We start from the raw sequence: 24365 nt of genomic DNA, 5'->3' as shown, positions 1-24365 counted from the left end.
TGGCACAATCAGCAGGCGTTCCCCAGTGCGGTGTGTGTTAACTTCAAGCCATATCTACAGTTTCAAAATAAAGAACACAGCACAATAAAATTCCCGAACCAATTTAGAAAAAGAGCGGAAATGTAATGAGCACACAGATAAGCACTATGGAGGAACAAAAGTTTAAGGTAGGCTGGTACACAGGGACCCATTTAGTCTGCCCACAATAGTTTGGAGGTCGGATACACTAAGTGGTTTGTCCTTGTCAAAGGTTTTACCTTAAAACTTAAGTCTCCACTGTTGGGAATGTTTCTTCTGGTTCCTTGCTGCAGGCCCTAGGTATTCAGGAAAGGCTTCTGGGACTAGGTCTCTCCCCAAGCAGGTTTCCTGTAGTGTCTAATCCTTCTTATTCCACTGGGTCCTCCCGGAGTCAGGGATACTTATGCTTTTTGCCCTGAAGCAGGAAAACCGGAGGCCACCACTTGACAATTGGAAAGCGGTTACAGTCCCTCGATACCAACAGGAGTCATTGGTCCTTGAGTCCTTGTATGACTCCTTCTTCCAACAGGAGCCTCGAGTCAGACATCATTAAGTCAGTATTTTTCCAGCAGGGTTTCTTCTTCAGATGTGGTCTGCCTGGTACAGAAATTTTCTGTTGCAGTGGCAGTGAAGGTGCACTATTTATCCTGAATACTAGCCAGTGATTTGATCAATTTTACCGCCTATTCTAACAATTTTCTCACAGCCCGCCTCCTTTTGCATTTCTGCCATTCACCATAAAATATCAGAGATTACAGCAAGTAGTGAACAAGAATTATCGTTAGCAGGGTAAAACAAATTATTACACAAGAGAAAATGAATTTCAAAGTTGAAAGTGTAACTAATCACACCGACAATGCATTTTGCCCATTCACTTCATTTAGGCGTCATTACCTCTTAAAGTACCAAGTATCATAAGCACCACATGCTTTCATTAGTTCAGATGCCCTCAATAAATCTGAATGTTTTTGAAATCAGTCTTTATGAGGTAAACTTGACTTCTATATGAGTGGAGAGTATTTTCTGTGCCTTGGTCTTGCATCCTTATCCACATCGCCGTCACTTTCTGTAGACTCTCTGTTTCTTCATGATCATCTTTTGTGGATCTGTCCATCCTTTCAATGGCTAGGCGCCCCAGCTGGTATTATCCAGCAATTCTAAATTAAAAGACCTTCACAAGGGGAGGGTTCATAACTTTTAGTCAGATGGGGCAGCGACAGGAGTTCCTTCACTCCTTACAGCATCCGGAGGGGGGAGTAGGGGATAACATGAGCTATAAGCTGAAAAGGAGCAGTTGATTAGCCATGCGACTGCGGCACAGGCATTAACTTTCTCAGACCGCCAGCCATTAGCTCATCACCTTGGGTTCCATGACACAACACCTCAATGTGGGGGAGGGGGTAGGGCTAGGAAGGGAAGGGGTCACAAGGGGTAGGAGGGAGTGGGCTTGCTCACTTGGTTCTGAGGGGGGATCACCCAGGGAGGCCCGGATGGGGGGGATAGGATGTCAGGGGGTCCATGGGAGGGGGGTAAGGGGTTCACGGAGTAGGGGGGTGAAAAAGTATAATGTAGCAGAAGTATGGCAATTCATGGGAGCAAAACTGTTCATTTAATTTATACCCCTTTATTTAAATGAGTGGAGAACATTTTCTGTGCCTTGATCTTACATCCTTACCCACATCTGCGTCACTTTCCATAGACTGTTTCTTCATGATCATCTTTTGTGTATCTGTCCATCCATCAAAATGTTTTGATCTGATGATCCATCTTTTAGGGACATTTACATTTCTGAAGGTTCTACTGCATTCCCAAATGTTTCTAGGTCTTCAGGCTCCTCATATTCTTTGTCTTTTCAGCCATTCCATTGAAAGTAAGAAGCATAATTGCAGGATCAGGTAAAATACATTGAATATAAAGTTTGCAGGGATGCAGTCTAAATGCCAAAAAACGTCTCCCCTCAGCATTATTGTCTCATAATAACCAGCAGAGAAATAAATCTGATGATTATTAAATGTATAGGGGGCATGTTTCTTTCCTGTTGTAATAGCTGGACAAGCCTGCTGATGATACTCAAGAAGGGCTAGAGTCTGTCTCCATTGTGATGGAACATCCTTTGATACTCCACCAACACCGGTCGAATCAGCCCATAATCTGGGAATCCCTTGTCAATTACAATCTGTCCTTTAGTTCTGAAATTTACCGGCTCATATCCATGTGCTATTTCATGCTGGAGGTACTCGGGAAGCTAGGCCTTCTTCTGATTTTTTATTCCCCAAAGAACCTGGATCAGTCCTTTATTTTAAGTAGATGGGACTTTTGCAATTTGGTCTACACGTCTCTTTCTGAATTTATGAGCCACAAATTACAACATGTATTCAACACAGCAAGTTGACTGATTTACAATATGCCACATTTGCCCCTGCTTCATTACTGCCTTGCTCCTTGTATTGGTTTCCTGTTCATAAACGCATTACTTTCAATTCACTATGGTTATGTCACAAAGCTTTATTCCCATCACAATCACCTTCCTACATGACTACTTTATTAATTTCTTTTTTACAAACCCAAGCGTAATTTGGGATCTTCTTACTCTTGGATGGTTACCTTCCCCAGTTCAAAATATACGGTATTTGGGACATGCCGTTACCATTACCATAATTACTGCCTGTTTGTGGGACAGTCCCCCTTCTAATCCACAAGACATGTCTCACTTACTCAAATTTCGTACAGCTTTAATGACATATTTATTTTCAAAATAATACCATCTTGCTGTACTTATGGAAGACATATTCTCCTAGCATCTGGACACCCAAGGGTAACCACATGCTTTGTAATCTCATTAGCAGTATATATTATACCACATAACATACTATCCTTGTGTCACAATCTCACTCTCTATGAAATACTTTTGTAATGCCAATGGTGAATCAAAGGTTTTGTTCAGTATTTGTGGCACGCAAATTTGAGGAAAGGATAACATATATGTATTAAGTTCTCTGTTATTCCAGGTATCCTCATATTATGTATTCTACTTCTGACCTCCAAATCGATCGATTACTTTCTTATGCATTGTCCTCAGTTCTGGGCCCCATTATGGAAGGTTGTCATATTTCATCCCTATTTCTGTGAGACTTGATTCCAAGGATTCCAGTCTCATTTGGAACACAATGACTTTGATTTGTAAGGACTGCATTACTTGTTTATTCTGAGTGATTGCAGAGTTAACTGACCCTAGTAACGGCTTGATATTGGTGCTGCCTGGCCTTCCATAAGCACACTCCTTTATTTAGGTTTGCTTCTGTTAGGCAGTACTCCTGAAAAACAGAAGGTGCCTGACATGCTTCGTTCTGTACATTGGCCTCTATTCCTATGTACTATACCATTAGCCAGTGTGTTTCAGTATGATATTATGTAAACATGTGGTCTAGGTTGCTTATTTTCTTCCAGAGTCACCTTCCCTGTTAATGGTCTGTAAAAAATCAAGCACAATTCCCATTATGGATGTCATCGCCTGTCCTCTTTCTATGATTGTTGTTATCAAGTCCCAGTGCTCCAGGTAAGAAATGTCTGAGTGGTTTAGACATTTTGTTTGGTTTTATTCCCCAGTACCTTCCCATTTCAGCGCTGCCTTGGTCACAACTCTGATTCTCTCTCTCTCACTTCCCTGAGAATTTTTTATGGTGGAATGTAGCGCTGCAGAGTTCCTTTCAGCTAGAACAGTTGTGCTTTTGGTCTCTGGTCTAGAAATGCCAGCACCTTGCAGCTTGCTCTGTATCCCCTGTCACTAAAGTTATGGAAGGCTACATCACGCAGCCAAATTGTGGCTCCCAAAACATACTGTTGCAAGTCCATGTTCACCTGATTTCACTTGCCATGCTCCCTAGAGCTAGTCTCTTCCTTAAAGTGCTCCTTAGTGAGATATTTACATAATAATTACGTTACTTATCATACTGTTTAAAGGGATATTGTTGATTATTAATTATTTTTTAATCCTATACTTTCACTGACAAGAACGCATGACTCCAGTCCTGATATCACTGTAGTGGCTACCTACAGTAGGAAGGGCAATGTTCAAGGCACTCTGCATTGTCCACAGAGCCTCCCACGCGAAAGGACCGCTAAACCTCCAAGTTACATTTAAGCAATACAAACCAAACAGAACAATGCAGTACATGCTTTCATCATCATACCACCTCACCATAAGAAATCGGCAGGAGGCACACTTTCTGAGCACAAGTCGGTAAGCTCTGGAACTCACTACAAGCCATCATTAGAAGTAACCAGGAGCATATACACGTCTGAAGATAGCTGGAAACATGGTTGTTTCATAGATAACTGCATTACTGTAATTCCAGCAATAGAACCGACAAAACAGTCACACCTTCAGTCACGGTCCGTGCAGGTAACAGTGGTAAGGCCGGTCAAGGGGGGATTTCGAGGGACGATGCTGTGGGGAAATTAAATAAATAAATAATTATCCCTCTGCATCGTCCCTCGAAATTCCCCTTACCCGGCCCAACCCCTATTACCTGCACGGACTGCGGCTGCACGCCTTAAAGCACAATCCTCGGGTTACAACCCATGAATTTCAAACATCTCAACCAGCGAACTGCTTTCGATATGTAGGCAAGCGAAGAAGGGCTGACCCATGGTGTGCCGTGGTATTATATAGTTGTGTACTTCCACGCATAACATTTAGAATCGACAATGATGGTAAGACTACAATATGCAGCGGCCATCAATAAAATTACATTTTATTCCTTTCAATTCACATAAGACATAGCTGCTTGAGGGTTGCCGTCATCAAGTGAACATGCATGGATAACTGAAGATATCTGCTGCACATTGCTGGACAATTTGGAGGACCTGGCAATAGATATCCTTTGTCATAGTTCTGCTTAAGACATACTCTTTGCATGGGCACAATAAAATTGCAAGCATCTCTTCTGCCATATTACAATTCGAGTTGGCTATAGCACAGTTGTAACACCGCTGACAAGACATCCTTCATGTTTGTGATGTAGCATCCTTTCAGCCGAACTAAATAAGTCTTTAATTATCGCCCCATGCTAATGAACATATCCCGCCATCTGAATATGGGATACATCTGCCGCCCATACACATTACACTCATCTCTCTATTCTTCAGGGGAAAGTCGGTGTCTTCCCTTCAGGAAATCAGAAGTTAAAGTCAGTGGCAGCCTTACGACGATAGTTAGCACTATCGGCGGATACCGCTAGTTAGGTCGAGAGCAGCCATTATCTGGCTAACTCGCCCCATATTGTGCGGCACATACAGTCTTCCTCCTTTAAAGTCTCCAGTGTTCTTTGGCCTTCCAAATGAGCTGACGTCAGGATAATTGGCTCCAACGAGCTCCGAACGGGAGTTTGACTGTCTCGAATAACAAGGCAGATGTTTGTACACAGAGCAGGCTGAAACACTAAATTCGTTTCCGAGTATTATAAGAGTTATTTGACATAAACTGTACCGGCACGGGAGGATGTCAGTGATGACATCACCCGCTGTGAAATGATTGAAGTCTTGGCGGAAGGGGAGGCAGTTAGGAAACTTATTTCGGGCACGGGAAGGTTTGATGGCTGGCTGCTTGGCACCCATTGCTCAAGTAATAGAGGCCAGATTTTATGGAAATGGAAATGGCCCGATACAGCAATTGCAAGTTGTGTGGATGCCTAGTAGTAACCCGACACGACTTTCATTTTTATAATGCTGCCGCTATGTAAGATTTTGAATGAAGACCTGTCAAGGATGGAGCTGGCTCAAAGAGTGTAAGCATGTGGGGTGTGCCTCAGCTGGAAAAGAAACAGCGGCATCTCAAGAGCGCTAAAGGCGCCCGACTACCGCAGAATAGAGGATGGTGCTCAGAGCCTGCGGTGCATTAGTCTCCAGTGCAAAAAGAGGGCCTAGTGGGGCAACTGCTCAGGCATCTTCTTCAGTCTGTTTAGTGAAATACACAGATGAGCAATCTAGGATCTGAACACACACTTTTTCATAGCAAATTTAAACCCTTTTTTTTTTAACTAAGCAGTGTCTGTAACATCCACCAACATTTTCCAAGCGCTCAACTGATCCTGCACATTTCACGAACGATTCGGTGCACCTGCAATCTGCAATGTGTCATCACACACTGCTGAACAACCTCATGATATGTCATTAATGTTGTTCTCTGACTTAGTAATGTATCTGTACCCAAGAGCCCTTTCTAACCTTTAGTATTTTCTTCCGACTCTATTAGTTTAGTCAATGTCGTTGCAAGGCTGCCTCGGGCCCTGGCACACGCAAGGATTACAAGACACCATTCAACAGAGTTCAATGGGACCCTCACGGCTCTGGACCCTGGTTCCACTGCACCTCTTGCACCAATGATAGTTGCTCCCTGAGTCTGGTGAGGTTGCGTGATCTCTGGACTGGTACACTAGCAGTGCAGTGGTCAGATTGCACTCACTATTTCCATTTACTCCTCTTTTGAAGCCGACGGGTACAGTAGGGCACATGAAGGCTGGTGCCAGATACAACATAGCACAATAATCTACACACTATACAAAGGTCAGTGAACAGAGGACCCTACAAAGGCCAGTGAACAGAGGACCCTACGATCAGCCCAGCTCTCCTACGCCGTGGTTCCCCGCACCAGAAAGACCAGTTCGGGAGGCCGCTCCTGCTCCTTCCTCGCGGACCGAGCCTGGAATGCCCTTCTGCTCCACCTCAGACAGACAACATCGCTCCCCATCTTCGCAAGAAATCTCAAAACCTGGCTCTTCGACAGACCCTGATGGACTGGAGCCTGCTAACCCCCCCCCCCCCCTCCCCCCTCCAGCGCCTTGAGACCCTTACGGGTGTTGCGCTTAACAAACGACTGATGGATTGATTGAACTGCCAGAGGCATTACTTTTCAATACAACACAGCTATGATTCAGACAGAGATAAAGAAAAGCGTTCAAATGAATATATTGCAAGAAAACTACAAGAAATGTTCTCAAAGAGCACTGAGCAAATGTGGGAGCTAGCTAACAATCCTATTTAAATGCACTGTAATTGACGATCCCTATAGTCTGAGCATGGGAATGGTTCATGTTATGTTGCAGGCCAATGTAACTCTGGGAATTGTTTTTGCAGGCTCCTCATGGTAGACACTACAAAGATAATGAAGGCTCAGTGTCATTCTAAAAGACAATATTAACCTATTGTCTTTGGACTGTTATAGATATGTCATTGGTACTGAAATGCTTTGCATTTATAGACTCTGATTACTCGTAATGTGGACCAAAATAATACATACTTTTGAGCCTAAATTTTGTTTTGCATCATTATGAGATTTTTGGTTTTTCCTCACCCGGTTTTACTGGGTGTTGGAGAACCAAACAGAATTTTTGTGGCTGGAAAAATCACAAGAGGCTTTTGCTGCAGCAGCCAGTTCTCATACTGTGTTTTGTTCTAACAAGGAGGTGGGGGGTATACAATGCTCTCCCCACTAGAAAAATAGCTTTCCCTTTGCCTCTCTAAAGTTGACAGCTAAACTCTGCATACGTCATTCACTTCCTATTGGATTAAGCCTCTGCCTGAGTCCTGTTTATTTGCATTTGTCTTTTCTACTGACTAGAGGAGGTAGTTGAAAAATGTGTATATTGCATGTACTCCACTAATCTTCCATTGCTGGGCCAGCGAAGATTTGATTCCTTGTGAAACAGGATAATACACAGTAGCACTGCTCTTGTCATCCATATTTACAGTAAAGTGCACAAAGCTGGGAATCTGTCCTATATTTTGATTTTTCCCTTCTCATAAATTGCTTTGTGGGTACTCTTTGTTGGAGCTCAAAGCAAACTCAATCTCTGTTATTGCTATCTAGTTTGATTTTGACTAGAGCATTCGACAAATTGAGCAGTTCTCTTCTGTCTGCCAGCAGTGCTCTTTTAGAGACATACTTAACTGTCCCATGGAAAGAGTCCTCACCACACAGGCTTTGTGTCGCCAAAAGATTACATTTTAGATCTTCACTCTGACCTATGACACTATTTCGGAAGACGGGATTCAATCTATGTCTAAGAAAGTTAAGACCCTTATATCAATCAATCAATCAATCAATTAAAGGAATTGTAAGTGCGCTACTCACCCGTATTGAACAGCTGTTGCATTTATACATTTTAAGGACACATTTTGGCATCTAAGTTCAGTCATCAGGTGAGCACTTATTGAAATCATCTGCTGTCAACACATCCTGCAACCTTACAGGAAAATGATGGAAACAATCTGACACCATTACCCAAGTCTGAACTTTTGAAGCTCTTATATACTGAGTTTTATGACTATACAAGAAAGAGATCTACATAAAGTCCTTTCGGTCTGCAGAGCCTAGTACAATAACAATGACTCTTCTCTTCTCCTTGGAGTTGGCGTCTGTTAGTTGTTGAAGAAAATATGGCCACACAGCAACTCACACTTTAAAAAATGTTTATTAACACAAGAAAATATATCTGCAAAGCAGAGTCAAGGGGATCCCCCAGCACCCAAATGACCATCAGCTCATAAGAAGAGACAAGATTCAAATGTAAAGGATTACACAGGTGGAGGTGCAAATGACCTTCAGATAGTTAAACAAATGTAAGCTCTGACCACTGAGCAAGATAGTGAAAAATTTCTGGCCACAAATGCCAAGCATTTAACCGATCCTATACACATCAGAGATGGTCACAGCTTGAGGGCCTAGTAAGCATGAGCAGTAAATGGCTGCAACATTAAGGATGATGCTAAGACAACATTTGTAAATATCACTCTCTGAAAGTGAGGACACTTAAGTAGTAAGACAAACAGTTTAGAGAAGTGTGCTCTACTATTGCCACCTCACTGACCCTGGTCCATGCATTACCATAGATCCCCATCATCCATAAATCTATATCCTGCACCTTCTCTCCTAAACCAAGGTAATGTTTTTTAGGTCTAATGTAATTCCTGACCTATTGATTTTACTAACATTATGTATATGACGTTTTTACCCATAGGGAATCTCAGCCATATCTCTTTATGCATTAGTCTGGTGTTGTGTCATTCACATTGTTCTTCTGCCACTACAGCACGGGGCAAAGGGTCAGCCCATTTCAGTCACTGGCTAACTTCACTGTGAGCGATGGCAGCTCAGCCGCACATAAAGTAATTCCCTTCAGTGCCAGGGACTACTATGGCAGCTCACGCCTTTTGGGAACAAAAAATATGATTGCTTTCAGCCAATGGTTTCACTATTTTATAATAGTGAGGGCCCAGCACCTCTCCCAATAATAAAGTTTTATACAAACACAACAAGACAAAACAAGCATTGACAAAGCCGAAAGATTGGCAGCCAACGCTAGACCTTTGGCCAATGCTTGCTTTCACTACTTCTAGTGCAATGTATTGTGCAGAGGGCTAATTGTTCACCCACAGATAATTGCTCAAAGTTCCTAATGTGAGTCGGAAGGTTTGCAACCAGAATGAGTAGTGACTCGATTCAGGCAATGTCTTCTCAAGCGTCTTCTCAGGGCAGAAACCCTATGCCAGGGTCTTTATCATTTGCACAGTCTGAACCTCAGGGTTTCATACACTAAAGGAGGTGCAGCTGCTTGGTGAACATGTAGTTACCAAAGCCAAACACATTTATAATTCTACTTGGCGTATACGGCTGGGCACAGATCCTTTGCGTCTTCTGTGGAAGTTTTTTAAATGATTGATGAGCTTCCCTTGCAGAAGTTTTTGAGTTTGGCAAACGAGGATACCATTCGATTCCGTTTTTCCAGCTCTGCAAACTACCGTTGAATGGTCAGGATCTTGTTTAAAAACTCTTTGTTAGTTTTTCCTTTCAGTTATTTTTTTCTTCTCTGTTTCTGGAACTCCTATGACTTAATGAGGCCTGACATCCCTGTGATAAAAATGCCTCTGTCCCTTCTGCACGTGTGTACATTTACACTTCGTTAACCACTGCTTCTGCTGCAGTGAATGTTCACGTTTAAGTGGAAAACCCACGGAATCTGTACACTGTCTACTTGACAAAAGTCAGGTGATAGCTATGGACGTCTCATCCTTGGGATTGACGTTTCATTTTATAGCTATTAATTAGGCTCGGAAGAAATGTTCATTTGGCTGGCATAATTTCAGCCATTTTGTGTTGCTCTTTGTATGCAAAATTCCTGAAATTCCGGAAATGACGCTATTACGCCACGTCAGGTTATCATGTGCCATTTGCAATATAAATTTACCACGACTGCCCAGGAGCAACAGAGCACGAATGGCTTTTGTTTATGCTTGCTGCTTTTGTTTCTCAAATTTCTTTGGCACTTAATTCCTCCTCAAGTCCAAAGTGGACATGAGGGCGCATTAAAATAAATACATCTTCAAATGGCAGTTTTGCTTTTCACAAATATTTGAATAATTATGCAAAAGAAAAGTAAGTGATTTCGCAAACCACAAAAATTAAATAGGTGTGAACTTAACAGCAAAGCATCAGTTTGTTAGTAGTATTTTTGGAAAGCTAATTAGCAGTGCCAAGGGAACTTGAGGTGCAGTTGCTATTTGGAAGTATACTTCTGCTGGCACTGGTTCCGATGATTTTGACTCTCAGCATTGCTGTCATGATAGCGTGCTAGGTTCCTGTAGACATATATACCGCAGGTGGGCCGACAAAGATGGGACAGCCAGTCAGCTGTGCCAAGTGTTCTAGATCCATGTGTGGCCAGCTGCTCCAGTTCAGGTTTTTGATTTACATTCGTTTTTAGGTCTCGCGCCTAGTGGTGCAGTGCGTAGCACTGCTCGCGCAGCGAGAGCCCTTTTGTTTTTTGTGGTCCTGGTTTTGTAATGGAGTGAAGAAGAATATATTATGCAATCTTTGCATGTGCAGGTCAGATTTACCAAATTTCATTTTGCCAAGTAGCTGTTGTGAGTGCTGTTGTCAGCACCTTGTATAAATGGGGAAGGCCTCCCACCAACAGTATTCGCTTGTGCAGGCCTAGCTTTTGTCTTCGCCTTAGCAATGTTTGCTGCTCTTGAGGATGCTGTGTGCACTTTTCTCTTCTAAGCATACCAACATACTTTCCTGTTTATTGAGTTGACAGAGTGGAGCTGTATCCGAGAGTGTGGTTCATCACATCCATCTCTCAATATTCTATGACACTCACTTGCTTCCATGCTTGCTGTATTGTTACTGAGTGTGATGGTTCCAATAGCTACAGCATTGCTGCACTGCTTTGTATATGTGCACAAGAGGAAGCACTGCACTGCTCTGTATATGTGCACAGAAGGAAGGAGAAGAAAAGTGTCAGTGGAGGCTTGTCAGACCTTAAACCCTTTCCCAGTTTGATAAGCACCCAACCCACCTAAGTGGCCATATTTTGGATCTCATCTTTTCTAATCTTCCTCTTTGTTTGGAGGCTCCACTTAATTTGATTTGGTCAGATCACTTCTTTATCCCTTTTCGTTGGGAGAGAGAAATTAGGAAACCTCAGTTTACCTCCCAGGACCTAAAACTTTGGTCTATAATCAAGGCAGATGATATGTGTGTGTTTTTGATGTCAACTCAACTGCCTCTGTCTGGTAACATGAATGATGATGCCACAATTTTTAACAGTTGGTTGCAGGAGGCTGTCACACTTTCTGTTCCTATCAAGTACACTTATTACAAACAGCATTCTTCCCCTTTGTTCTCATCAGATCATCGAGTCAGGAGTGTAAACACTCAGAAAGACAGTGGTGTCAGGATTAATTGTAAATGTAGAACATTTGCATATAAAACTAATTGATAGCAATGCTTATTTACTTTACGTTTCAACACGGAGAGTGCATTTAAAATGACACCCAGAAAAATTGTGCAAAACGCACATGGCTTTTATTTCTACTGCCAGGCCTCAGATAGGCCTCTTCTTTCTATAAAAATAGATTATTTAGGAACATGCTGAACCATGCACAAGTGTATTCAATAGCTTAACCTTAATATGACTTGCTTAGACTCTCTCATAACTGCAGAATGTGCTGAGTTTATAAAATGTTTTACTATCTTCAGCTACATATTCTCGATAAACTAAAACTAAACTTCTTTGTTTGTTATATTCTTATATAATATTGAATAGAGAACTGTGTTTTAACAATAAAGGCATGCTTATGGGAAACATGAATGCTATTTCCTAACAAGAGGTCTGAAAGTAAACGTTTCCATCTGTAGTGTAGTTCATTGTTCCTCAGTGAAACATTTAATAAGTGATAGACTGAACACAGCAATAATCTTCCTATAGTCTTCCTGGGAACCAAGGTTAGCTGTTCCAGTTGTACAAATGTTAGAATAGTGGGATACATTTCTGATAATAGAATGTGAGCTTCATATGTTTGCTGTGGGAAAGGAAGAACAAAGCTGCTTACAGATGGAAGGTTCATTGATTGGGGAACAATCGGAGCTGCAACTTTGTAATAACATGTTCTCTTGTCTTTAATATTAGTGCATGTTTCTAGCTAGCTAGCACCCATTCTCTCCATTCTCATGTGCCCCACTCCTGCCCACTTGCTGTGAGCTAATGCTAACGGTGACTGATGTTGCCTGCCACTTTTTCAGTGACAATTTCTTTATCTTCTTTTTGCAATGAAGGGCGCAGCTACTGCTGTCTCTATTTTCTTATTTTACGTGATTTAGATGTATTTGTGCAATTGCTACTGCAAATGTATACTAATGCTTTAGTAGAGATGAGACTGGGCTGAGGCACAAGAAGTGCTCTTTATGGGAAAATCAACATCATTTATAATTGATTTGATGCTCCTTTGAGCAAGAGCTCTTTTCCCAGAACTCTTTATGGGTTCTGTTAGGTTAGGTTCCTTTTATTTAGAATAGGGACTAATTCCTTTAAGGAACACACTGTTGTTTTGCTATATTGATGAATCTAACCATATTTTCTTGATGATTTCTGTAAATAGATATCTGTTTTACTAACTGAATAAAAAGACGAATAAAAAGAACTTGCTAATCTCTTAATGAGAAAGTATGGTTTTAAAATCTTACTTAAAACTCTCATCATTGACCGAACTTAAACTGTAATTTATGTTGATTTGAACTGTTTTCCTATTCATACACTGTGGTGAAGATCTTTTGCCTCGAAGAAGAAGAAATTATATCATGGAATTGGAGTCCTTTCTTGTAAGCAATAGGTGGCACTGGTACTGAGAGCAAATCTGGACTCTTTTTGCGCTTTCAGGATTATAGTCCTACCAGCAAGATTTGCTATAAACTTGCTTTGAAGGAATATAATAAGGCAATCATTTTTGCCAAGAACTCCTTCTATATGGCCCATATTGCTTCCACCAAGAACTCAGTGAGGGAAGTTTTTAAACTTGTTAAATCTTTTCTGCAGTTGGCTGCCTGCAATCCACATGTTAAGCCCTCGGATGAATGAGCCAGGGCCATCTTCCGCAGTTGCATGACTTGCATCTTCAGCTGGATGAAAGACAACTGCCTCAAACTCAACACAGTCAAGACTGAAATACTGATCTTTAGGAACAACGCCTCTTCATGGATTGACTCTTGGTGGCCTTCTGAACTTGGAACATCGCCGACCGACCATGCCCGAAATCTCAGCATCATCCTTAACAGCAACCTCACCAGGAAAAACCAAATCAACGCAGTATGTGCCACCTACTTCCACATCATATTTCTGCTCCGGAAAACGTTCAAATGGCTCCTCATGGAAACCAGAAGAACCATCACCCAAGCCTTAGTCACCAGCCGGCTTGACTACTGCAACACACTCTCAGTGGGAACCTCCTCACTGTTCCTGAAAAGACTACTAACCATACAGAATGCAATGGTCCAAATCATCCTTGACCTCCCCAGATGAATGCACATCACCCCACCTCAAGAAACTTCACTGGCTGCCCATCCAGAAGAGATACCAATTCAAGATGCTGTTGCACACCTACAAAACCCTTCACAACCAAGGGCAAGCATACATCAACCACCATATCAACTTCCACCAGCTCACCAGAACAGAAACCTGTGCTCTGCCTCCTTCTCCCTCACTCACACCCCACGCATCCACCAAAGCAACCGAGAGTTCGCTCCTTCTCCTATCTTGAGACAAAGCCATTGAATGGACTCCTTTTTCACCTCCGAACATAATCCTCTCTGCTAGAACTCAGGAAAGAACTCATGCCTGGCTGTTCAACTGAATGCCTTCCTGGCAGAGTTCTCAGCACCTGGAGACCCTCATCCTGTCTGCTTTATTGATTGAATTATACTATACACTCATGCAAAACATCTGTATGATACTTTCTTTCTTGTAACATTGATTTTGTAAGGTATTTGCAAAAGATACGTAAAACTGAAAATATGTGAGGTACCCAGAAGTCCTCCGACATGCATTAATTGCACAGAATAAGTACACCAACAAATATGATCTTGAGGAGGTGTGAAAACCTCAATGAAGAAAGTGTTCATGGGCCCAAAATGACCCAGTTTTAGGCTATCGATCAGCCGTACATAGGATGCATCTGACATGGGTAACAAAGATAGAGAAAATTATCCAAACTTCATGGTGAAAAGAAGAATTTGTAATTCTTTGGAGAATTTGATCTACTAATTTTTACAATTATAGATAACGGAATAGTGAGTTCCATGGGGTGGTCCCTGGAAGGAAAGGGTCATCCATCAAGCCACCTAAATCTAAAAAACAAATCAACAGTGTGCTCCCTTTGATGGATCTGAGGCTTCTGGATATTTGGTGGGAAGGAAAAGCTTTGTGAAGCCACACCATGTCTTGTGAATTAAACAGTTTTGAAGAAGCTTCTTTCTTTTACTGGGCGACAGTAAAGGGATTGTAGGGAAGGGGATATTTGGATCCTTTTGTCTCAGGTCAAACAGAAGCTGAACTGCATAATTTTAAATTTGATGCCCATGCTGCTTTTTTGCTGTTCTCAAGGTGAGAATAAGGGAGGAGCAAATTTCTCGTTATTTGCTTTTGGAAAACTATGCAAAATACAAAACTGGAATTTGGTGCTATATTTTAGAGTGAAGTGAACACAAGGGCGCATTTCACGATAGTGCAAAAAACACAAGCGCCACAACCAACAGAGACTCATGTTCTGGTTGTTCCCTTGTTCCGGTGAGCTTGCACAAAATACTTGCCACGCATGGCATGTAATTACTACATTGCATCGTAGTGTAATGATTGGAATTTTGTGTAACAATCATAATGTGAAATTACCAAAACTATGCAAGATTATGCCTCAGTTACAGCCTAAATCTCCACTGAGAGGTCAATGATGATTTTCCATTATTATGGGGAAACTCGTAATTGTATATTTTATCTCACCCATTAAATAATGCCCCAGCATATAATGGTTTATTAAGTACAATAAATATAATTCCATACTTTAGGTGAAAAAAAAGTATATCAGATTCCAAAAGTATCCACAAATGTCCTGTGGGGCATTTTTATCATGCAATTGCATCACCCTTGCACCACGCAATGGGATGCAAGGGCGACTCAACAACTAAGTAAGATTTATCAATCCACACAAGACCACCTTTAGTGGTCCTGCCTGGCTTGATAAATCTAGAGTAATACAACCAAGTGCAAATTGCTGCTTTGCGTCACTGTGTCCCAGGGAGACATTCTATGAGTGGAGGATGGGTGCTCCCACGCATCCATCCATGGATTTTGGTACAATACCAGATTTACCATGACTGGCAGAACTTGGAATGAGTCAAAATGGTACTCCTTCCCAGGTGAGACGTACCAATGGGAAATATCTTTATTTCTCCTTGTTGTTTCCGCTTTTTAAGTGCGCTGAATTCTGCAGCACTCATAGAAAGAGGAAAATGCCTCTGCGGACTGTTTTGTCCAGGAAGGTGCCCCTTCCTGCACAAAAACAATCCTGTCCGCAAGGCAGGCACCCTTGCACCATGGCACATGGGTGCTTGCATTAGAGCTAGGCAACAGTTTGTGCGCCGGTGCAAGAAAAGGACTGGAATGAGCCATATAATGTTAAATATGGCACAATTGTGTGTGCCCTTTCCCTTTCACACAAGGCATCGTAGAAAGGTGATTTGCTGTTGTGCACTGCATGAAAGTTTGATAAATCTGCCCCTTTGAATGTAAATGTAAATATAGAGGAACTCAGAGTTAGTTATGAGCTCACATTCATATATTAGCAAAGACCCAAAAAATGTATGTCATTTTAGTAGGAGCATATCTTGTTAAGAAGTATGCCACATGCAAGACACAGGAAAGTAGTCTTCATTAGTTGCAATTACACTTCATGTAGGATTGTAAATCCCAGTTCAACAAAGAACACATTAGCTTGACTGCCATCATTTATCCCCACCTTAGCCCAATATCATTTCTATTTTACAGCGACTGTGACTACATCATCATATACTCTCAGAATACTTAGTCATACAATCATCCATTCCCCATCAGACCTTCAGTAGAATACACAAGCCTTATCGGATTCTCATTCCATTCTAAGTATCGGGAAGAAGCCACATTGTCAGGGACCTCTTTATTTACACAGCAATAAACAAAAAAGTAAACATGAATGTCTAGATGTCATAGAATTGTCCACCAAACCCCGCCCTGATGTTAAGGATGAACCCCTGATTGAGCGTGAGCATGTGCTATTCGTAGATGGCTTATGCTTGAGAGTAAATGGTGGCAAACTCAGAGCAGCATATGCCAATTGCACCATAAATGATGTGGTTGAAGCTTCATGGCTTTAAAAAAAATTCTACCCAAGTTGCTAAACTGATTGCTCTTGCCAGAGCCTGCAGTTAAACTCTTCAAATGGGATTCACCATATTCACTGACAGCCAGTATGGGTTTGTTGTCATCCATGATTTCAGACAATTGTGATCGCAGACAGGTACCCCTGTCAAAATTGAACCTAGATCAAGGACCTGTTAGATTCATTGCAATTACCAGGAGAAATGGCTGTGATGAAGTGTTTAGCTCATCAAGGAGGAAGCAGATGTGTTGCTTGGGCAACCAATACGCTGACTCAGTAGACAGGTGCTGTGCATTGTTAACCTGCACCTGTAATGGAAATTTCACATGTGAGTCCGAAGAGGAGAGTTCTTTTACAATGCTGATGAAAGTTACTGACATGTGGGATGAATTGAAACCACCGCAGCCCTGTGAGTCTGGTGGTCCTTGGACCGCCTGACTCATAATTCGGCCCTTAGGGAGAGACAAAATTGTGAGACTTTTCAGGCTGAGTTGGTACAACCCCAGATTCAGAACGTTGACAGAAGAGATTTGCCATCGGTGTGTAACATGTCACAGTTAAATGTAGAGAAACAAACACATTGCACTCTAATACCCCTAGAGAGATCAGGTGGGCCATTCAACAGGATGCAGATGGATTTTATTGAGATACCTGTACATAATGGGCTGCGATATAGCCTATTGACTGTGTGTGTCTTCTCAAGATGGGTTGAAGCCTACCCAACTTGAAGCGACAGTCTTACTGTAGCTAAGCGGTTATTACGTGAATTAATACCCAGATTCGTCATGCTGATTTCTCTTGAGTCAGATAGGGGAAAACACTTCAACAATGAAGTGATGAAAATAATCTGCACAGCCTTACAGATTGAACAAAGATTACCTTGCAGTTATAGAATAGAAGACTTTGGACTAAGGACTGTAATGAGGATGAGTGGACATGGTGGTAATGCCCGTATTACTTACCAGTTACCTTCATTACTCCACGTCCCCCTCTTCCTTATTACAGTCCTGCACTCATCCCACACTCTCAGATGGAGAGGAAGTCCGGGAGTGGCTCTGTGTTTAGGGGTTTATTATTACAGAATGCTGGATTGGTGGGGGTGGGCACAATATTTTATGAGTGATGGATGGAGTATGCAGTGCCTCTTATCAGCTGTTTTATTTTACAGTTGTCAGAAGAGGTTCAAATGACCTTATTTTAGAGTGTGAAGACGAAGAGTAGGGCTCAGTGGTATGAGGAGTAACGCACTCTTACCCAAGTATTTTCTTGATGTCATATAAGCATGACATTCCATGTTTGGTGATTCTGATAGACAAACAATATTGCAATTACAAAAATAGGCAGACTTTTTTTGCTAGATACGTGTCTAGAGTATATATATTTTGCCTTTGTCTTTGCAGTCCCATTTATTAATAGTTATTTGTCAAATGCAGACAGCACGTGTGTTATGACTTGCACTGGCATCGGAGGTCCAGCGTGGTAACCTGTCTTGACCATTGGAATTCCGCAGAAAATTAATGTTGTAGCAAGATGTTATGGGGTAAGAGTCACGTTCCTCCGATGAGCAATATGGATGTTCCACATCATTATTCTAATTTAATAACACTTAACAACGAATTGGCCTTATTTCATTGTATAACAAATGCGTTTTACACTGACATAATGTGTGCATTTCATGGAAAGAGTCGTGTGACGAGTTTTGCGTTATTTGATAGGAGACTAATGACGTTGAAATGATAGTGAAAAACAAATAGGCAATCATTTTTAAAGAGAAAACACATTTTAGTGTAACTATATTAATACTAGAGCTCTGTTAATAAGTAAGTCTACACTGTATTACATCTTATATTATGATGGCATCTACAATACTAGGATCTCTGACAAATATTCTAGAATTTAAATTAGCGCAGTAATTTATATGGTTTCATAATATTAATGGGAAAATATTAGCTTTATTTTAAATTACATATTTTCCAACTAATAATTTAAACTAAAGCGTAACCTGATTTTAAATGGCACATTTTCCTCCAACGCAATTTCAGTAAAAATGGTTTTATTGCAATATATTTTGGGCAATTCCTTTTAATAAAATTGTACAACCCTGTATGATAAAGACCATAATAAGGAACAGCAATTGTATGTTATGCCAACCCACACGAACAAGAAGCTGTACATTTAATTGACATTGGCAACATATTGGAAGTCAGCGGTTCTTTGGCTGACAAGTCAGATGGGGAGATCTGCATTTCAGCACTCGTGTAGGGAGAAAAACAAGCAACTTGCTGAAAAAGTGTTTTAGGTTATCCCCAGTAATGCAGTGGGCGATTCAGGTGTTGAAACCATTCGTGCGGTGGTGCCAGCAAATCAGAACAAAAACAGCCTGGTGCCAGGCACTCTGACAGCGAGAAAGTCTAGTAGCCCATCATCCTACCTTGCAATCATGGCTTCCGTTTCCGCAGACAAACTTGCAAGGCTTATGTCATGTAGCTTTGTTGGCACAGCAGAAATAAAGGAAAGATTTAAGACTGCTAGATTATTTTTGACACATTTTCTCTGTTTTTGGGCAATATGCTTGTGCTAACTTCAAGTGGAATTTAGTACTGTGTCTTGGAAAGGGAAAGTGTAGGATCCCGGCTAGGACTTTGGAATACATATTTGCCTACTTTTAGGTCTCTTTTTTCTAGTACTTTTTTTACCACTCTCAAGGCAGACATCCAAAGTCACCGACTGATGAGAAGAAGTCCTCCTGCTTGTGGTATAAGAGTGGCTAACTCAAAGATATCAAGAGAGCTTAAAAGCATACTCTTCTAACTTGTACATTTATACTTTTACAAGCCACCCAGCCAGATGCAGGAAATCTTCAATAACTCTTAGGAGCTACCAAATCCAGACGCCCTAAACCCCATCATAGTGCCTCTTTTACATTTTGCGTTTACCTTCTCCACACATCTGGAAACTGCTGAAGTCTTAAAGCTTTGCCTCAAAACAAAGCATCCAGTTCCCGAACCCCTGCTCAAACACATGCCCAAATAGCTCCTCACCCTCTTGCAATAAACACAATCAGCATGATAACTGCCTCTCTTCTTTGTGGCAGCATATTTCACTCCTTGAAGTATGCCATCCTTACTATGATCCTTAAAAAATTGCGAACCCCAAACTGATGGCTAACTACAACCTTCTCATCATCCTTCATTTTCTCTGCAAAATCATTGAACAAAATGGAGTGGCTATGAACATGGCTGGCTTCTAAAGCACCCTGTGGCTGACTGCTCCATTACTGGGGAAATGATGGCTCCAGAGGTCTCATTTTTATTTAAAATCTCTATGTAACTCTCCCTTGTATGCTGTGAGCGATTTGAGGCTGCAGCAGAGCACACTGCTTGCAAGCGTAAGACTAGTGGGCGCTGCCTAGAAGAGCAGGCCATGGGCTTAGCAGCATGCAAAGTATTTACAAGCTACCACAGCCGCTTATATCATTGAGCGTGGCGTGGGCCCGTTGGTGCTAAGCAGGATGCTGCCATCTCAGTAGAAATTCTTAGTACTACAACAGCTTTAAAAAAAGATAGGTATCATATATGACCTAGTGGGCCCTTCAACAATGCTGGTGATGATAAATGGCAGAACACACAAATTACTTTATCCGCAAGACCTGGAACACTAACTGGACACTCAGGAGCATACGTCCTTGGAAGTTGCACCTACAAGTATAAAAGATAAAACCTGTCCTAAAGATGCCTGCCATCAGCCACAGACAACACATTTTTGAGACCGCAGCCATTGCATATGAAAAACAAATACCCTTCTAGACATATAAATCAAGAAGAACCATGATTGAGAGATAGAGATAAATCCAGATTGCCCCCTAAAAACTTGACAACGGACAATGTACTAAATCATCTAACCACTTGAGGGGAATGAGTCATAATATCTGAAAAAAAGCTCTGTCTTTTGATTTGTTGCAATGCACACCAAAGCAATGATATCTTTAATCTTGATGAGGAGGGCAGCTAGACTGGTAAGCACCTGGCACCATTCTCAAGGAACAGTCCATCCTTACAAAGATAGAGACACCCAGTGAACAGTGACACTATTAGCGCTATTGCATTTAACTTTAAGTTTCTGTTACCACTTTCATACTCTTCCGATTAAGATTCAATTCAATGAACCCCGAAGATTCAATAATCTCCTGCTTCTTGGAGCACACCAATACTCAATATTTAACCCTATCAATCTACTTCTCTAAAGAATTTTCACAACAGTAACACTATTGTGATGGTCTCTTCATATAAATTGGCTTATGGGCTATGTAAGAAACGTAAGAAAATACTTAACTACCTCAGATCCAAGAACACCTGACATAGGTCTGCTGCAGGAGAGTCATGTATCCCAAGAAGAGGCAGATAACATTAAAAGAGACTGGGTAGGAGCAGTGATAGTGGCCTCAGGAACTGAGCATCTGCCTGGAATCTCCAACTTTATAAGATTAGTCTATCAAAAGTGCGAGGTAGCAATATTGATTCGGAAAACACGACCTGTGAGAATGCATAAAATATGGTAAGACCCTGCAGGCCATTATGACTTAGATAAGGTTACAGTTTGAGATAAGATCCTCTTATGCGGCTCTGTGCACACTCCCAATGCAGTGAAATTACAAATCGGACAAAGTGCTCACTCAAACCAGTAAAACACCTGTGGTGGTTGAGGATAACTGGAACCTCTTCATTGACCCGAATCTTGACCACTCACACCATCGGAATCCTAGAAGCAATGCTGACAGGCACTTTCTGAAAGACATAATGTCGGATCTGTCTCTTCTTGATCCCTGGCCACTTGGACACCCCACGGAAAGAGAGTACCGGGGGCGGCTGCTCCATTATGGCTGGAACAGGCCGATCAAAACATGTCAAATGAAATGATAATAAAGCAATTAAAAGCAATTAACAAAACTGCTTTATTAACATTTTATTTTACTTGTAGGAGCAACACTGATTGTGGAGGGCGGGGCCATCAGTAGCAGGAGGAGTGGTGGTCATAGGACACTGTAAGTGGGCATTGTGGTGTGGTTGCTCGTCTTAGGATGGCCAAACCAACATGGGCACTTGGATATATACATGCTGTTTCTTGGGGATATCAGCAGGTCTCAGGAGCACAGTCTTCCAGCCCCTGCTGGAGCAGGAAACCAGCCCACTCCGCCCAATCCTGTAGCTTCTCTCATGCTGGGTAATGCCAGCATGAGAGCAGCATCTGGATTGGCGCGGGGGACTCTTTTAACCCCCCCTGCTGCCCACCACTTTTCCCTGCTAGCTGGCGCCAATGGAGAGTACACCTTTTTATACTGTCCACATAGCACAGAGACCAGAAATGACTACTTTCTGGTACATACCAGATTACTTTTGAAGATTACCAAATGCGCAACAGGCATAAGCTCTGTTCCTAAGCACAATCCTATCTCCTTGCTGCTAGATCCTCAGAGGTTCCAGTCGATAAAATCTGGAGAATCAACGTGACAAAATATTGAAGTCCTGAAGAAAAAAGGAATTTGCTTAGCTATTTGCAGGAATACTTAGACTTGATCGATCATTTAGTGTCCGCTGCATGGCTTTGTGGGCACCAAAATAGATATATTTGAGGCAAAATGATTTGTAATGTTTCAATAGCCTGTAAGGCAGCCCAAACCCAAAAACAGAAGCTTAAAGCTCCGATACTTGAACTAATTAAGACCTACCGTAGAGCAGAGATGGACACCAAACTAGAAGCCCTCACAATGAAGAAATATAAACTAAGCAACACACATACACTACAGGCAGAGAAAGCCCCCTATTGTATCAAAAGGTGCCATTATGAACCCAGTGAAAAAGTCATTATGCTCTTTGCCCTACAGCTGGAGCAAAGGGGCCTAAGATCAGCTGTTCTGGAGATCTGCAATACAAATGGCTCAATGCATTACTGTCTGTGGGACATTATCTGAGAATTCGCCATCTTCTTTTCCCGTCCATATACCTCTGCAGCACCATCAGATGGAGCCCCCCAAAAGGTCTTCCTAAATAACCTGCCCAACCCACATTTAATTCAACAACTCAGAGAAGGGCTAAATGGGAAGGTAATAAATGAAGACATCACAGAGATTGTGAAGAAATCCCCAGGAAAGGACGGCTCCCAAATGAGTTATATGCATACACAGTGAGGTTATCTACCCCCATCCAAGGAAAGATGTTCAGAGAGGCCAGAAAGACAGTAGGCTTGAATGCTGACTTCAGTAGTCATAATCACTCTTGTTCCCAGGAAGAGCCCACTGAACTGTGCATACCACAGGCCACATTCACTAATAGATGTAGACGTTAAAATTCTTGGTAGCTATTCATGAATACATCCCTTTGCTCATACACAAGCAAAGTGGATTTGTACCAGACCAATCTTCCCAGAATCCATGTGCATGCTCCTGCATCTATGATTGCTCTCTCAAGAGGAAGAGGACAATAGGTGTCCAACTCCCTTGATAGACTACTTTTAACCAGGTCCCCATGCCTTCTACTTTGCTAAAGCAGAGAATATGTGCTTTCTGTTTTCCTTGAACCCCTTAACAACAACATTATCCACCCTGGTATCCCCAATAAATGCATTGCCAGGCTCCACCAACTCCAGGCTAGGCAGCAGGATTGCATCTTGTCCTCCATAAGAGACTTGCCCTTAAAGTACTCAGTTGGCTCTCTGTTGATTCCAGGATTAAATATAGTGTACTGTGCCCTGACTACTGGTGTGTGAAATTTGCGTCATTTCATTTAACATGAGTACATGAAATTAAACATCATTACTTAAAATGCAAATCATCATTTGGTGCTATATTTTAGTGAGAAATGCATCTTTTGCATCAATTTTTGATTAGAGGACGCATTTTATGCTAAGACAAACAGCAGGAAAAACAGAAGTGCCATGAACAACATCTGCTCTCGTTCGTGCCATTCACATTGTTCTTGTGATATAATTTTGCAGTGAGCTGCAGTGTGATTTCATGATGTGGTATAATGGTGTAATTTTCAGAATTTCATATAACGAGCCCTGTATGAAATTCCCCAAATTATACAATTATGCAGGAGTAGTTCAAATTTTTCCCGGGCCTAGCACTGACCGTAAAGCATATTGGTGCAAAGGTCTTTATTTACCTGCAGAAACTCACACCTCTGTAGCTCCCAACCATACACTTCCATTCTGTTTCAGCCCACTTTATTATCTGGTGATTGTTCCAGGGGGTGAAGCAAAGAGGCAGATCCGTAGATCACTGTGCAAGGGTTAAGACTCTAAAAAACCAAATCTGAGATCTCAACCCAAGTACAAATGGTTGAGGAATCGTTTCAAAACTTAATTTTTCAGATTATTCATTAACTGAAATCAAAGGAGATCAGTGATCGTGATCCAAGAAGATCCAACACTGTTACTTACCTTGCTGATTTGGCTCAACTTTCCGTTCATTCTTTGTGCTGACTTCCTCCTTCTTTCAGTGCTCTGCAGCAACTGAAAGATGATATGCAATGCTTTTCTAAAACCCAAATAAAAAAATCCAAAAGTAATAAATAAATACATACATAAATAAATAAATAAATAATATC

Source organism: Triturus cristatus, chromosome 7 (assembly GCF_964204655.1).
Source record: "Triturus cristatus chromosome 7, aTriCri1.1, whole genome shotgun sequence".
Lineage (NCBI taxonomy): Eukaryota > Metazoa > Chordata > Amphibia > Caudata > Salamandridae > Triturus > Triturus cristatus.
The sequence above is the reverse complement of the archived record's forward strand: the minus strand, read 5'-3'. Positions refer to the sequence as shown.